This window comes from Choloepus didactylus, chromosome 15 (genome assembly GCF_015220235.1).
Source record: "Choloepus didactylus isolate mChoDid1 chromosome 15, mChoDid1.pri, whole genome shotgun sequence".
NCBI classification, from domain to species: domain Eukaryota; kingdom Metazoa; phylum Chordata; class Mammalia; order Pilosa; family Megalonychidae; genus Choloepus; species Choloepus didactylus.
Window position 1 is genome coordinate 6,631,925 of NC_051321.1, and position 14,466 is coordinate 6,646,390.

General features: G+C 40.9%; 1 protein-coding gene and 1 pseudogene across 1 annotated transcript in view; one reads left to right on the forward strand and one right to left on the reverse strand.

The window, feature by feature from the left end:
* Positions 1–972: 972 nt before the first annotated feature.
* The window catches only part of LOC119509823, a 39,817-nt pseudogene continuing 26,323 nt past the window's right edge, over positions 973–14,466 (reverse strand).
* The window catches only part of C15H10orf90 (chromosome 15 C10orf90 homolog), a 375,991-nt gene continuing 369,167 nt past the window's right edge, over positions 7,643–14,466 (forward strand). Inside the window, exon 1 of the mRNA XM_037804315.1 lies at positions 7,643–7,757. The gene's annotated coding sequence lies outside the window, so the exon portion shown is untranslated. The remainder of the gene's footprint in view (positions 7,758–14,466) is intronic.

The following is a 14,466-nucleotide window of genomic DNA, read 5'->3' on the forward strand; positions in this document are numbered from 1 at the left end:
CTTTCCAGGCAGGCATACTAGTGATAAATTTTCTGTTTACGTTTCTCTGAGATATTTTTTATTTCTCCTTCACTTACTTTTTTTTAAAATTTTATTGAGATTTTTCACATACCATACAATCATCTAAGGATCCAAAGTGCACAATCAATTGCCCATGGTACCATCATACAGCTGCGCATCCATCACCACAATTAATTTTTTTTCAATTTTTAGAACATTTTCATTACTACAGAAAACATATAAAGACAAAAAAGAAAACTTGAATCCTCCCATACTCCTAACCACCCCCCTCCATCATTGACTCATAGTATTGGTATAATACATGTGTTACTGTTGAAGAAAGAATGGTAAAACACTACTAATTGTAGTATATAGTTTGCAATAGGTATATTTTTCCCTATATACCCCTCTATTATTAATTTCTAGTTACAGAGTCATACATTTGTCCTAGTTCATGAGATTTCTAATATTTGTACAGTTAATCACAGACATTGTTCACCACAAGATTCACCGTTTTATGCATTCCCATGTTTTAACCTCCAACTTTCCTTCTGGTGACATACATGGCTCTAAGCTTCCCCTTTCCACCACCTTCTCATACCATCCAGCACTGTTAATTATTTTCAAAGTCACATGCTACCATCACCTCTGGCCATTTCCAAACACTTAAGTTCAACCTAGTTAAACATTCTGCTCATAATAATCAACTGTTCCCATTCTTTAGCCTCATTCTATATCCTGGTAACTTATACTTCATGTCTATGAGTTTACATATTAGAATTGTTCATGTTAGTGAGACCATACAATATTTGTTCTTATGTGTCTGACACTTCACTAAATATAGTGCCCTCAGGGTTTCCTCATCAACCCATTTTTTTAAATGGTTTTGTTCATCCACAATACATTCTGTCCTAAGTAAACAATCAGTGGTTCCCTGTATAAGCATGTATTTATGCATTCACCACTATCTATATAAGCACACCTCCATTTCTTCCACAAAGAAGGAGGAAGAGTCAAGGAGGTAGAGAGACAAAAGAAAAAGAAAGAAAAGAAAAAAAATGGCAAAAAAGCAACAAAAGGAAAGACAGAATTAAGCTAAAGTACAATAAAAGACTCAGACAACATCACCAATGCCGAGAGTCCCATACCCCTCCCTTATGTCCCTCTTATAGGCATTTAGCTTTGGTATATTGCCTTTGTTACATTAAAGGAAGCATAATATAATGTTTCTGTTAACTATAGTCTCTAGTTGGTATTGATTGTATTTTTTCCCCAATACCATCCCGTTTTTAACACCTTGCAAAGTTGACATTCATTTGTTCTTCCTCATGTAAAAGCATATTTGTACATTTTATCACAATTGTTGAGCACTCAAGATTTCAGTGAGTTATACAGTCCCAGTCTTTATCTTTTCTCTTTCCTTCTGGTGTCCCACATGCTCTAAACCTTCCTCTTTCAACCATACTCACAGTCATCTTTGTTCAGTGTACTTACCTTGTTGTGCTACCATCACTCAAAACTGTGTTCCAAGCCTCTCACTCCTGCCTTTTCCTTTCTGTCTGTAGTGTTCCATTTAGTATTTCCTGTAGAGCAGGTATCTTGTTCACAAACTATCTCATTGTCTGTTTGTCAGAGAATATATTAAACTCTGCCTCATATTTGAAGGACAGTTTTGCCGGATATGGGATTCTTGGTTGATGGTTTTTCTCTTTCAGTATCTTAAATATATCACCCCACTTCCTTCTTGCCTCCATGGTTTCCACTGAGAAATCCTCACAGTCTTATTAAGCTTCCTTTGTAGGTGATGGATCATTTTCTCTTGCTGGTTTCAGAATTCTCTCTTTGTTTTTGATGTTTGATAATCTAATAAGTGTCTTGACACAGGTCTATTCATATCTATTCTGTTTGGTGTATGCTGCAGTGTTTGGATCTGTAATTTTATGTCTTTCATAAGAGATGGGAATTTTTTTTGATTATTTCCTCTATTTTTAATTCAAACTTACAGGGACAGTTGCAAAAACAATACAAACTCCATATACAGAACTCTAGCATACACCAACCCCCCTCCCCTGATACCCCTATCCACCAACTTTAATATCCTGTTACACCAACATTTCTTTCTTTCCCTCCCTCCCTCCCTATCATCCATTATCTATTGCTCTGTCTTCTGAATATATGAGAGCAAGCTGCACACATCCTTGAACTAACAATATAATCCACATATACACTTCCCATGAACAACAACATTCTTTTATGCAATCCCTTTAAGTGCAGCTAAGAAGTTCAAGAAATTCAACATTGATATAAAGCTTGCATTCTATGTTTTCTTTTTTTTTTTCTTATGTCCCAACTGTGTCCCTTTGAGCCTCCTCTCCTCCATCCTCAGATCCCATCCAGGATCGTCCTTGGCTTTTAATTGTCATTATCTATTTAGAACGTCTCTTTTTTTTTTCTCAATTGTGGAAACATATATACAGCCTAAATCTTCCCATTCCAACCCCTCCCTAGCATTCCATTAGTGGGATTAATCACATTTAGAATGTTGCAATGCTATCACCTTCCCACCATCCATTACTAGAAATTTCCCTTCACGCCAAACAGAAACCCTACACTCATATCTTAACTCCCCATTGCCCCTTCCCCGAATTCTCATAACCCATACTCTACTTTTCGTCTCTATGGTCATATTCTCTGATACTTTCTTTGTGTTTCCCCTGGGGCTTAAATTTAACCTCTTAAATCTATAACAATCTTGTTTTTCTTTGATACCAACTTAACTTCAATAGGACACATAAACTATGTTCCTATACTCCTCCATTCCCCAACCTTGATGTAGTTCTTGTCAAAAATTACATATTTTACATTGAGTCCCAAACCACTGATTTATCATTACATTTTATGTATTTTAGACCCTGTAGGAAGTAAATAGTGGAGTTACAAATCAAAAATACAGTAGTATTGGTATTTATATTTACCATGTGATCTTTACTGGAAATCTTTATTTCTTCATGTGGTTTTAGTCAATTGTTTAGTGTCCCTTCCTTTCAGCCTGCTCAATTCCCTTTAGCTTTTCTAATAGGACTGATCTACTGGTGATGAAGTACCTCAGATTCTGATTATCCAGGAATGTTTTCATCTCACCCTCATTTTTACCCTCCAGTTGTTTGTGAATTTTCTAAGTCTCTGATGGTTATTGACTTCTATTTGTATTTCATTGTGGTCAGAGAATGTGCTTTGAGTATATTCATTTTTTTTTTTTTTTTACTTTATTGAGGCTTGTTTTATGTCCCAGCATATGGTCTATTCTGGAGAAAGATCTGTGATCTCTAGAGAAGAATGTGTGTCCTGATGATTTGGGATGTAATGTTCTATATATGTCTGTTAAAATTCTTTGTATTTCTCTCCCTCCTTTCTTTGTTTCTCTGTTGGTAGGGCTCCCTTTAGTATCTGAAGTAGGGCAGGTCTTTTGTTAGCAAAATCTCTCAGCATTTGTTTGTCTGTGAAAAAATTTAAGCTCTCCCTCAAATTTGAAGGAGAGTTTTGCTGGATAAAGTATTCTTGGTTGGAAATTTTTCTCACTCAGAATTTTAAATATGTCATGTCACTGCCTTCCTGCCTCCATGGTAGCCACTGAGTAGTCACTACTTAGTCTTATGTTGTTTCCTTTGTATGTGGTGAATTGCTTTTCTCTTGCTGCTTTCAGAACTTGCTCCTTCTCTTCAGTATTTGACAGTCTAATCAGAATATGTCTCGGAGTGGGTTTATTTGGATTTATTCTATTTGGAGTTCACTGGGCATTTATGCTTTGTGTATTTATATTGTGCAGAAGGCTTGGGAAGTTTTCCCGAACAATTTCTTTGAATACTCTTTCTAGACCTTTACCCTTCTCTTCCCCTTCTGGGACACCAATGAGTCTTAAACTTGGATGTTTTATTTTATCTATCATATCCCTGAGATCCATTTCAATTTTTTTAATTTTTTTCCCCATTCTTTCTTTTGTTCTTTCATTTTCCATTCTGTGGTCCTTGAGGATGCTGAGTCATTGTTCAACTTCCTCTAATCTTGTATTATGAGTATCCAGAGTCTTTTAATTTGGCCAATAGTTTCTTTTATTTCCATAAAACCTTTTATTTTTTTTTTCTCTTGCAATTTCTACTTTATGCTCCTCTAGGGTCTTCTTTATGTCCTTTATATCCTGTGCCATGCTCTTCTTCATGTCCTTTTTATCCTGTGTCATGCTCTCATTGTTTGAGTTTAGTTCTTTGATTAATTGCTTCAAGTACTGTGTCTCTTCTGATATTTTGATTTGGGTGTTTGGGTTTGGGTTCTCTATATTGTCTGGTTTTATCATATGCTTTAAGATTTTCTGTTGTTTTTGGCCTCTTGGCATTTGCTTTACTTGATAGGGTTCTTTCTGGATATAAAAAATACTGATCTCTAATTTGTCAGGTCTACAGCTTGGTGGCATACACTTTCTCTAACTAGCCAGCAGATGGCATCTGCGAGTCACCTATTCCCCTCAAGTCAGTTCTTCCCAACTTTGTCTTTGTGGTGTGTGGGGATCTGATTCTTGTGGGTTTCAACTGGTGCACAAAGTTTGGGTGTGTTTTTGGTGCTGTCCGCCCTGAATGTGGGACATGTGTCTGGGTGGTTAGGGAGGCAGGGCAGCTTTAATAATCAAACCTCCCAGGTGTTCCCAGAGATTTAAGGCTGTTGCAAGACTCTAAGCCTTCATTTCAGTCTTGCCACAGATTGTCTCTTCCACTGACCCACAAGTCCTTGGTATTGGCGTATGGTCCCTGGGATTTCCGAGTGGGTCCCCCTTCCCAGCTGTGCTCTTCCAGGACCTATGCTGAGGGAAGGCTTGTGCACTGGCCCTCTAGGGAAGCCCTGGGCTGCTGGGCTGTGGAGGGGCATTCCCAGCTTGCTGTAAAGATGGTTGAATGGGGCATGTTAATTTCCCCCTTTTCGCACAGCTCTACCTTCCCAGCTCCGGGACAATTAGCTGTGGGTGCACTAAAGGCCACTGTCCATGGCTGATACTGTGGCATGTGCGCGGTGCTGCAGGAGATACTCCCCGTCAAACTGGGACCCTTGGTGTGGCTCTGGGCTATAGCTCTGGCCCCGGGCAGGAGCGTTCCCAGCCTGTGGGGAGATGGCTGCAAGGGGCATGGTTTCTTTCTCCTTTTGGCTCCCCTCTGCCCCCCTGGCCCTGAGACAATCAGCAGTGGACTATCATCCATGCCAGACATCGAGAGGTTGGCACAGCCCACTCCTGCTGTACTTCACTGCACGGTTCTCACCATCATAACTGCAACCACTCCTGGGTTTTTTTTTTTTTTTTTTTTTTAAAGAACTAGTCCTTCTCCAAATGCCAACCCATGGTTTCCCCACACCGCAGCATGGCCACTGGACTTTCAGCCAGCCCACTCACTCATTTCAGGATGCAGACTCCCGGTTTCACCAAATGCATGGTCCCTGTGGATTTATCGGAACTTTTCTGGCTGGTGCATCACTGGAACTGGTGTTCTGGGTCACTTTCTGGCTTTTATCTAGTTTTTTTCACAGAGGTGTTTTTTTGCCCTATCTCACCTAGCCGTCATCTTAGGTTCTCATCTTAGGTTCCTCTATTTTTTTTTTCTGCCCCGTTTCCCTTCTCTTCTCCTTGTGGTACACCCATGACATTTGCATTCATTTGCTTCATGTTATCATTCAATTTCCTGAGATGCTACTCATATTTTTCCATTCTTTTCCTATCTGTTCTTTTGTGTGTAGCATTTCAGGTGTCATGTTCTCCAGTTCCTGAGTGTTTTCTTCTGCCTCTTGAGATCTGCTGTTGTATGTCTCCATTGTGTTTTTCATTTCTTGTGTTGTACCTTTCTTTCCATATATTCTGCCAGTAACTTCTTTCAAACTTTTGATTTCTACCTTATACTCACCCAATGTTTTCTTTATATACTTCATCTCTTTTGCCATATATTCCCTGAATTCATTGATTTGGTATTTGATTTAATTTAGCATATTTCTTCAAAAATCTTTTATTGATTATTTCATTAAAGTGAAACAATATCTCAACTGTATCTTAATTGAGGTGTAAGTTTGTTCCTTTGACTGGGCATATCTTTGTTTTTCCTATTGTAATTTATAGTTTTCTGTTGTCTAGGCATCTGGCTTCCTTGGTTACCCCAATCAGATTTTCCTGGACCAGAATGGGTTCAGGTCTAAGAATGGGGTTATATTCAGGGTGTATCTTAGAAGAATGACAGACTTTCCTGTGAGGCCTCTAGCTGCTGTGCTTTTCATAACCTGCCCAGCAGGTGGCACCTGTCAGCCTGTCTCTCCTGACTGGTGTAAGGAGATGTGGCCCCTTTAGTTTCTGTTTTGGTTGCTTTCCCCCATGGTCTGGGGTCTGAGTTCTGAAGGGAAAGCTGGCCCTAGAGCTGGGCCCTACCTCTTTCCTCTTAGGGAAAATATACCCCCAAGGGAGATAACTTCTGCATTTGAATTGGTGCTTCTGTTATCTCCATCCCTGTCTGGGTCAGAGCGCTATGAACTGTAAATGGCTGAGGCTCTCTCCACTGAACCACTCAGGTTGAGAAAGAGAGAAAGGAAAGATAGCCTCTTTTCAGAGCCAGTTCAGGCCTCCCCACCCCCCTGGTTTTGCCTGTCATTCAGAGGTAGCCTCTGGTCTTTCTGGCTCTTTAAGTCCAGTTGTCTCTAAAAGCCTCTGTCTGCTTATTAGCGGTTTTGTCTGTTTGTGGCTGGTATTCAGCAGTCCACATTTGGTAATTAAAACCCCAGTTGGAGCTGAGCTGAGCTATATTTGGTGGCTCTGGGAATGCTGCTTTCTACCATAGTGAGGTTTTGCAACTCAGTCTGCAGTGAGGGGAGGGGGTTCCTGGTGCAGTTCTGCAGTTTTTACTTAAAGATTCTATGCTGCGATCTCAGGCATTCCTCCCAATCCAGGTTGGTGTACGATATGTGGACAGTCACAGTTGTCCCCTAGCAGTTGTTTCAGATTATTTACAAGTTGTTTCTGGTTGTTTATTAGTTGTTCCAGAGGACTAACTAAATTCCACTCCTCTGTATGCCACCATCTTGCCCCTCTCCCAGACTTCAATTGCTTTTTTTATTCAACTTTTTAAATTAAATCTTCACATGCTTTTAAATTTATTTAAAAATATTCATGAGCACCTACTACGTGTTGACACACAATTTACTTGGGAGACTTCTGTAGAACTGTACTATCTCATGCAGAGGACTGTAGCATGCACTCCCTCCTCCAGCTCCAAGTCAGTGCAGTTCAGCATCCCCACACCACCAGTATTGCTTTTGTGAACTAACATTCCATATCTTGAACAGATGAGCCAACAGCAGTGAGGACACCATTAAACATAACACATGAACAGTGACTTTCACAGGAACAAACAGAGGTTGATGTACATGTATCCTAGGAGTTCAGGTTAGAACTACACTAGCTTAGGAATGCTGTACCACTAATTTGCCCATGAGTTGGCACCATGCAGACAACTTGAAGAATACTTGGAAAACACAGCCTACTTCTAAGAGAATAAACACTGGGCCCATGACAGCAGTGAGGGTGGTTGTTTCTGACCCCATGCCTGTTTTTCTGTCCAGGAGCCTGATCTTGCCAGGAGCCTGCAGGTAATGGTGAATTCCCACCAGGCAAGCTGTGGGTGGAATCAGCATAGAGTGAAGTTTCATGGACTTTCAGAAGAATGTGCATTATCATCCAGGTGAGTCTTCATTCTTGTGTTCATTCCCTCCGTGAGACATATACTGCCTCCCAAATAGACCATCAAATGTCTATCCTGGTAGGAAAGATTTTTCCTCTAACTTTCTGAGATGTGGGTTCTTGTCTGGACGTGACAGATCAGCTCAGCACAACTGACGTGCTTTCTCCACACTGGATTTCTCAGCAACATGACTGAGCCCATGACCACGACCCCTGTGGGGACAGCAGTGGAGTTCTCCATCATAAACAGAGCGCTTCTAGTGCATTGTGGGTGTAACAGTCTGGGACCCAACACCAGCTGCGGGCTGTCTCCTTCCAGATTCTGAGATATGACCCTAAATCAGGTGGTCAATCCACGCAGAGTACTGGCTTTCCAAATATTGAAGCACAATTTGCCTTTCATTGTCTGTAGTACAGAGATTTGCAAAGTTCTCAAGTATAGCTATAATATAGTACATGGTTCAGAGAGACATTCTTCTGGTTTCAAAATGTGATTATACTTGGGCTTTGAATAAAACTCCTTAATTGCTAAGGATTTCAAAGTGAGGTCAAATTTGTACATGTTGTCCCAGAGGAGCATCTTGCTCTTATAGTCTCTGTCGGTTCCATATGGGACAAGGTGCAGTGGTCAGCGAAGTGATCCTCTTCTCCCTCAGTCATGCATCCCAGGTACAGTTTGGATTCAATCATGATCTCAAACAGTAGGCATGTCCCTGTCAGTCAGACACCAGCACTTCCACCTTCTCAGGGAGCACCACATCCTCCACCTCCTGCTGGAACAAGGTGATGGTGTTGGCAAAGGTGTTCTGCACAACCTGCTGCCATGTGCGGTGCCATCTCACTGGCCACCATGGTGTACACTGCTTTTGGTTATGTATAATGTGCACAGAAGAGGTTGATAATCCTAGTTCCACAGCCAGTATCCAAAATTACTTTATCTTTCAGAGATTTTTTATCCTGCAGGATAATATCATAGTATTTAGTTGTTTGTGGTTGGACTGCCAATATTTCCAAGTGAAGTTTCAGAGGTCTCTAGCTGCCAAAGCACCCTTCAATCCTGCCATGTGTCTTCAGGGTCATATTCCTCCAGATGTTTCCTAATGTGATTAGCTGGTACAGACCCACAGCAACCTGCATGTTCACCCCACCACCCATCAGCTCTGGTTTAGTCTCAGGATAAGAATTTTCTCCTATTTCAAAAAATTGTGCTTTCATCAGTAGCAGAATGGTCTGTGATGGCTACAAGCTCCTCTGGTTCCACATCTTCCTGGAGGCTTGCTTCTATATTGTGCCCACGCTCTTCTTCTTAATCTTGCTATGATTCATTTAAGTGCAGTCACCTGAAGTTGCCATAACTCGCAGGTTCTGTCTCATTGCTGCTACTTTTAATGTTCCATTTTCCCTTCCATTTCTCAGCTGGGTTCCCCCTGAGTCCACACCACTGCAGTGGAGGGGCAGACAGTCTCGATGATGGTGAAGCTGCCACCCGCAGCCCGCACAGCAGAGAGCACGCATCTGGCTTCTCAGAGAAGCTGGGACACCACCCTTCCTCTCCTTCACTTTTAAAGGATGATTTCTCTAGATATTTTCTCTAGCTTCTTTTAAGATTTTCTCTTTGTCTTTGGTTTTCTTCAGTTCAAATATGATTTGCTTACATGTAGATTTTCTTTTATTTTTTGGTATTTATTCTGCTTTGTGTTCTCTGTGCTTCTGGATCTGTGGTTTGCTGTCTGTCTTTAATATTGGAAGGATCTTGGACATTATTACTTCAAATATTTCTTCTGCTCTATTTTCTCTCTTTTCTCCTTCTGGTGTTCCAAGCATGCAATTGCTATATCTTTTGAGATTGTCCCATCATCTTGTACGATCTGTTTTTCCTTTCTTTTTTTCTCTTTGCATTTCAATTTGAGATGTTTCTGTTGACCTGTCTTCAAGTTCACTGATTCTTTCCTAGGCTGTGTCCAGTCTACTGATGAGCCCGTCAAGGATATTATTCCTTTCTGTTACAGTATTTTTGATTTGTGGCATTTTCTTTTGATTCTTTCTTATAATTTTCACCTCTATTCTTACATTACTCATCTGCTCTTGTATGTCATTTACTTTTTTCATTAGAACTCTTAATTTTAAATCAGTCATAGTTACTTTTAATTCCCTGTCTGATAATCCCAACATCTGATTCATGTCTGAGTCTAGTTCTGATGCTTGCTTTGTCTTTTTAGACTGTGTTTATTTTTCTTTGGGCTTGCCTTTTAATTTTTTGTCGAAAGCCAGGCATGTTGTATCAGTCAATAGGAACTGAGGTAAATAGGCCTCTAATGTATGATTTATGTTAATCTGGCTATGATTTGGGCTTTGTTTAATGTTTGCTGTAGCTGTAGGTACAAGCTGCTTCAAATCCTTGTAGTGCCCTTGTTTTTTGTCTCTCTTCTTGACTTTGGGTTTCTCTAAGAACTCCCACTCAAAAAGAGTCCATGTCTATATTATACATTCATGGAAACTTGTGTTCAACATGCTTGTAGTTACTCACTTTATTTGTTCAATTACTGATGCCTTCTCTCCTTCACTAAACTGTAAGCATCATGAGGGTGGGCTCAAGCAGGGGGAGTTCTTACAAGGCGGTCATAGTGTCGTATCTCCAGGCCAAGCACAGCCTAACGTATCATCATAGCCCACCAAGTCTTGAATGAATACTTGGAAAGAAACAACTTCTCTTTTACTTTTTTTTTTTTTTTTTTTTTTTTTGAGGAAGCTGGTTATATTTGGGTTTAACTTTTCTAAGGGTTAGAGCTATGACCCTTGTTATTTAGGCCAGCACTTCTCAAACTTTAGTGAGTATCGGGGTCACTTGGAGAGTTGTTACAATAGATTCAGATTCAGCACCTGAGTTCTGCACTTCTAACACCTCCCAGGTGAAGTTGATTCAGCCAGTCCCAAGACCACTCTTGCAGTAGCTCTAACTTAACCCATCCTTGGTGTGCCAGTTTGAATGTATTGTGTCCCCCAAACACCATTATCTTTGATGTAGTCTTGTGGGGCAGATGTTTTGGTGCTGATTAGATTTGCTTGGAATGTGCCCCACCCAGCTGTGGGTGATGACTCTGATGAGATATTCCCATGGAGGCGTGGCCCCGCCCATTCAGGGTGGGCCTTGATCAGCGGAGCCATATAAATGAGCTGACTCAAAGAGAAGGAACTCAGTGCAGCTGTGAGTGACGTTTTGAAGAGGAGCAAGCTTGCTAGAGAGGAACATCCTGGGAGAAAGCCATTTTGAAACCAGAACTCTGGAGCAGACGCCAGCCACGTGCCTTCCCAGCTAACAGAGGTTTTCCGGACACCATTGGCCATCCTCCAGTGAAGGTACCAGATTAGTGATGTGTTAGCTTGGAAACTTTATGGCCTTAAGACTGTAACTGTGTAGCCAAATAGACCCCCTTTTTATAAAAGCCAATCCATCTCCGGTGTTTTGCATTCCGCAGCATTAGCAAACTAGAACACTTGAATTTGAACCAGTGCCCATAAAAGCATGCATTTATTCCCCTTTAGGCTCTAGAGGCTTCCTTGTAGCCCCTAGGAGTTGTTAAAACACAAATATCCGTGGCTTTCTGCCCCTCAGAGACTGTGCATCAGTATATACATACACCTACTGAGAGAATCAGAGGCTCCCCCAAATTAGGAGGGTGTAAAGCTAGGTGAGGACTTCTTTGAGTCTGCAGCCCTCTCCATACCTCAGAAGCAGCTGCAAAGGGAAGTTTTCTCCATGAGCTTTGGAGTCAGCACATTGTACCTCCACTTCCTCTTCCCCCAGTAGAAATTTTCCAGAAGGAATGCTAACTTTGAAGAAGATGTATATGCTAAATTATTATTCTCAGGGATTTGATGGCTTCTTTTTCTGGGGCAGAGTGGGGCCTGGAGATGGCATCTCATCTAGAGAGTCTTCTGGATGAAAAGTTTCTATTTTCCATAAAGCAATTATTTAACCCTAATGCAGCTCTTATTGTCATTAGGCAGATGACACTTTCAGACAAGCAGACTAGGATGTCAGTGGGTGAGTGTAATAGTTCTCTCTCCTTCCCCTGCTGCCCACTGGTGCTTTGAAGTCCTAAATATTCAAAACAATTCTGGTAGCTCAGTCTGTATTATTCTTTTCTTGGTAAGAAATACAGAAACTGAACCGGAGACGTCAGTCGTATTGGCAAATGGAACCTGGACCAGTTACACAAATCGCTGGCACTGGAAAATGCAATTGGAAAATTAGACCAGCATCCCTTCTGTAAAACACAATTATTCCATCAATTATGTACCACGGGAGTTGGGTTCTTACCCTCACTGTAAAACATTCTAGCAACTACAATTCTGAGTCCACTCACGGTACTCTTGTAAATGGTAAAAAACCTTTATACCCTAAGATTTTGTGCTTCCAAGAAGTGACAACAACTCCTAAGGTATGTTTTATTAACCTCAAAAAATGTGCGATGTGAACTGTAGACCTGGCGCACACGCTCTACACTTCAGTGAGTTTATTTATACCCTCACGCAGAGAGGGGTGGAACTCAATACTTCCTTCAACCTGGGAGCCGACTTCCTCCCTGCCTCTTATGGGTCAGGGGATGTCATTAACAGAGTGGCTGTGGTAAGAATTATGGGTGCAGGGTTGGCTGGGACGACTGGTTTTCTGTGATAAAGGAGTTTCCATGGAGCTCCAGAATGCCCCGCGTGCCATTGGCTCCCCTTCCTGGCTGCCTGAAGACCCTCCCAGCATCTGATGGTGTGACATTCTCCTTCCCGTCAGGACCCGTTCAAGCCACCATAAACCACGGGACTCAGTTCCAGACACCGTTGCCCAGGCCTGAGCCCCTCCCTCTGAGGACCTGTGGCTCCTGGAATTCCAGACTAGAATTTTCTCCAGAAGCTTTACCATGCCCCAGAGTGTCTCCTTCACAGGGCTGAGATTAATTTTACGTTTGAGGCAGCTTTGGCAATTTGCTCTCCTGTTAGAAAGTTGATTTCTCTCTCCTTCCTCCCCAGGCTGTTAAATGTATCCTGCATCTCTCTTTTGTAGGTGCGAAGGAATAAATTAACATATAGTTCTCTCCTATTTGCTTGATTCCAATTAATCGCCTTTGAGTGTCTGAGCACTCATCTTCTAGTGGGCAGGGAGTGATGATGGAAACCAATGGGGTGGCTATTTTGGATTTTAAAAATACTCCCTGATGGTTGGAGGATTCAGAAATACCCTAGCTGTGCCTGGTAGCACTGACAGTCACTGACTTGATGGGGTTTTTATTTCAGAAAACTCTCTGTGTTGACTGGGGGTTTGGTTTACTCTGGAGCTGTATTATCCAATGTGGCCCACATTCGCCCTGTGAGGCTCTTGAGCATTGGAGATGTGGCTGCTCCAAGTTGAGATGTGTATTAAGCGTGAACTCCACACTGAGTTTCAAAGACTTAGTATGAAAAAAGGAATGTAAAAATATTTCAGTAATATTGTTTATACTGATGTAATTGATAGTATTTTGGATATAGTGAGAGAATAAAATATTAAAATTAACATCACCTATTTCTTTTTACTTTTTTAATGTTGGTACTAGAAAATTTAAAATTATATCTGTGGCTCATTATATGTTTGTTGAACAGGGTTGGTCTATACAGTTCAGATAATTACACAATTCAAGCAAGAATATGTAACTCCTGAAAAATGATGCCAAATCATCTGTGGCTTGATCACATTTCTGGTTGCCTACCGCATAGGAAAATTTCTGTGATATATCAATTTTCTTAAAACCATTTTCAATAAAAAGGCTATAATGCTGTTTGAGGAGTCATAGCATTTTACAAAAGACCTCTGGGAATTTTCTGATGCATGAGGAATATAACAGGTTATTAGCATTAGCTTGATCTTCTTGATATCTAAGAGGAGCTTTGATAGTAAATGATCCAATCATGAGTTTTACTGTATAAGCCACACATCTGTTTATTGAAGGCAATAGTTGGTGTCTTTAGTTTGCTTTACAAAAATAAAGAATTAGTTGAATAAGTTGGTTGGAATTCCATTTTCAGAATATATAATTTTAGTGTCTAGGGAAAACAGGTCAAGTTTCAAAAATGCAGAAAAGCCTATGTAAGAGAAGACAATAAAATTAAGATTAGAAAAATATTAATATGGAAATAAGAATGTGTTAAGGGAACTATGATTGGAATTTATAAAATTGATGGATCCTACAGATAAAGTAAATTGCCATAGCAAAACCCTCTAATGCCTTCATGGAAGGAAATTAGCGTCCTCAAACTCTCTCCTTCCAGATGTCTCTGGACTATTTCTGTGAGTTCCTCAAGGGTTTCCAGATCTGGCAAATAAAAGTACAGGATGCCCAGTTAAATTTGAATTTTAGATAAATGACTAATAATTTTTGTGGTATAAGTATTCCTCAAATAATGCATGGGGCATAGTTATACTAAAAATTATTCACTGTTTATCTGAAATTAGAATTTAACTGGGCATGCTATATTTTATCTACAAATCCTACAAGGAGTACTGAGGAGGAGCCCCTCCTGGCCTTGCACCCTCGCCTCCGCTCCTGGGGCCTGCTCTCTGCCTCCTTGGGGGCTTTCCATGCTGCCGGGGGCAGCTGGTTTTTCCTGAGTTGGCTGCTGGTATCACTCGGACCTGGGGGTGGAAGGCTGCGGGCCACTGAATAATGGTTGATAAGATA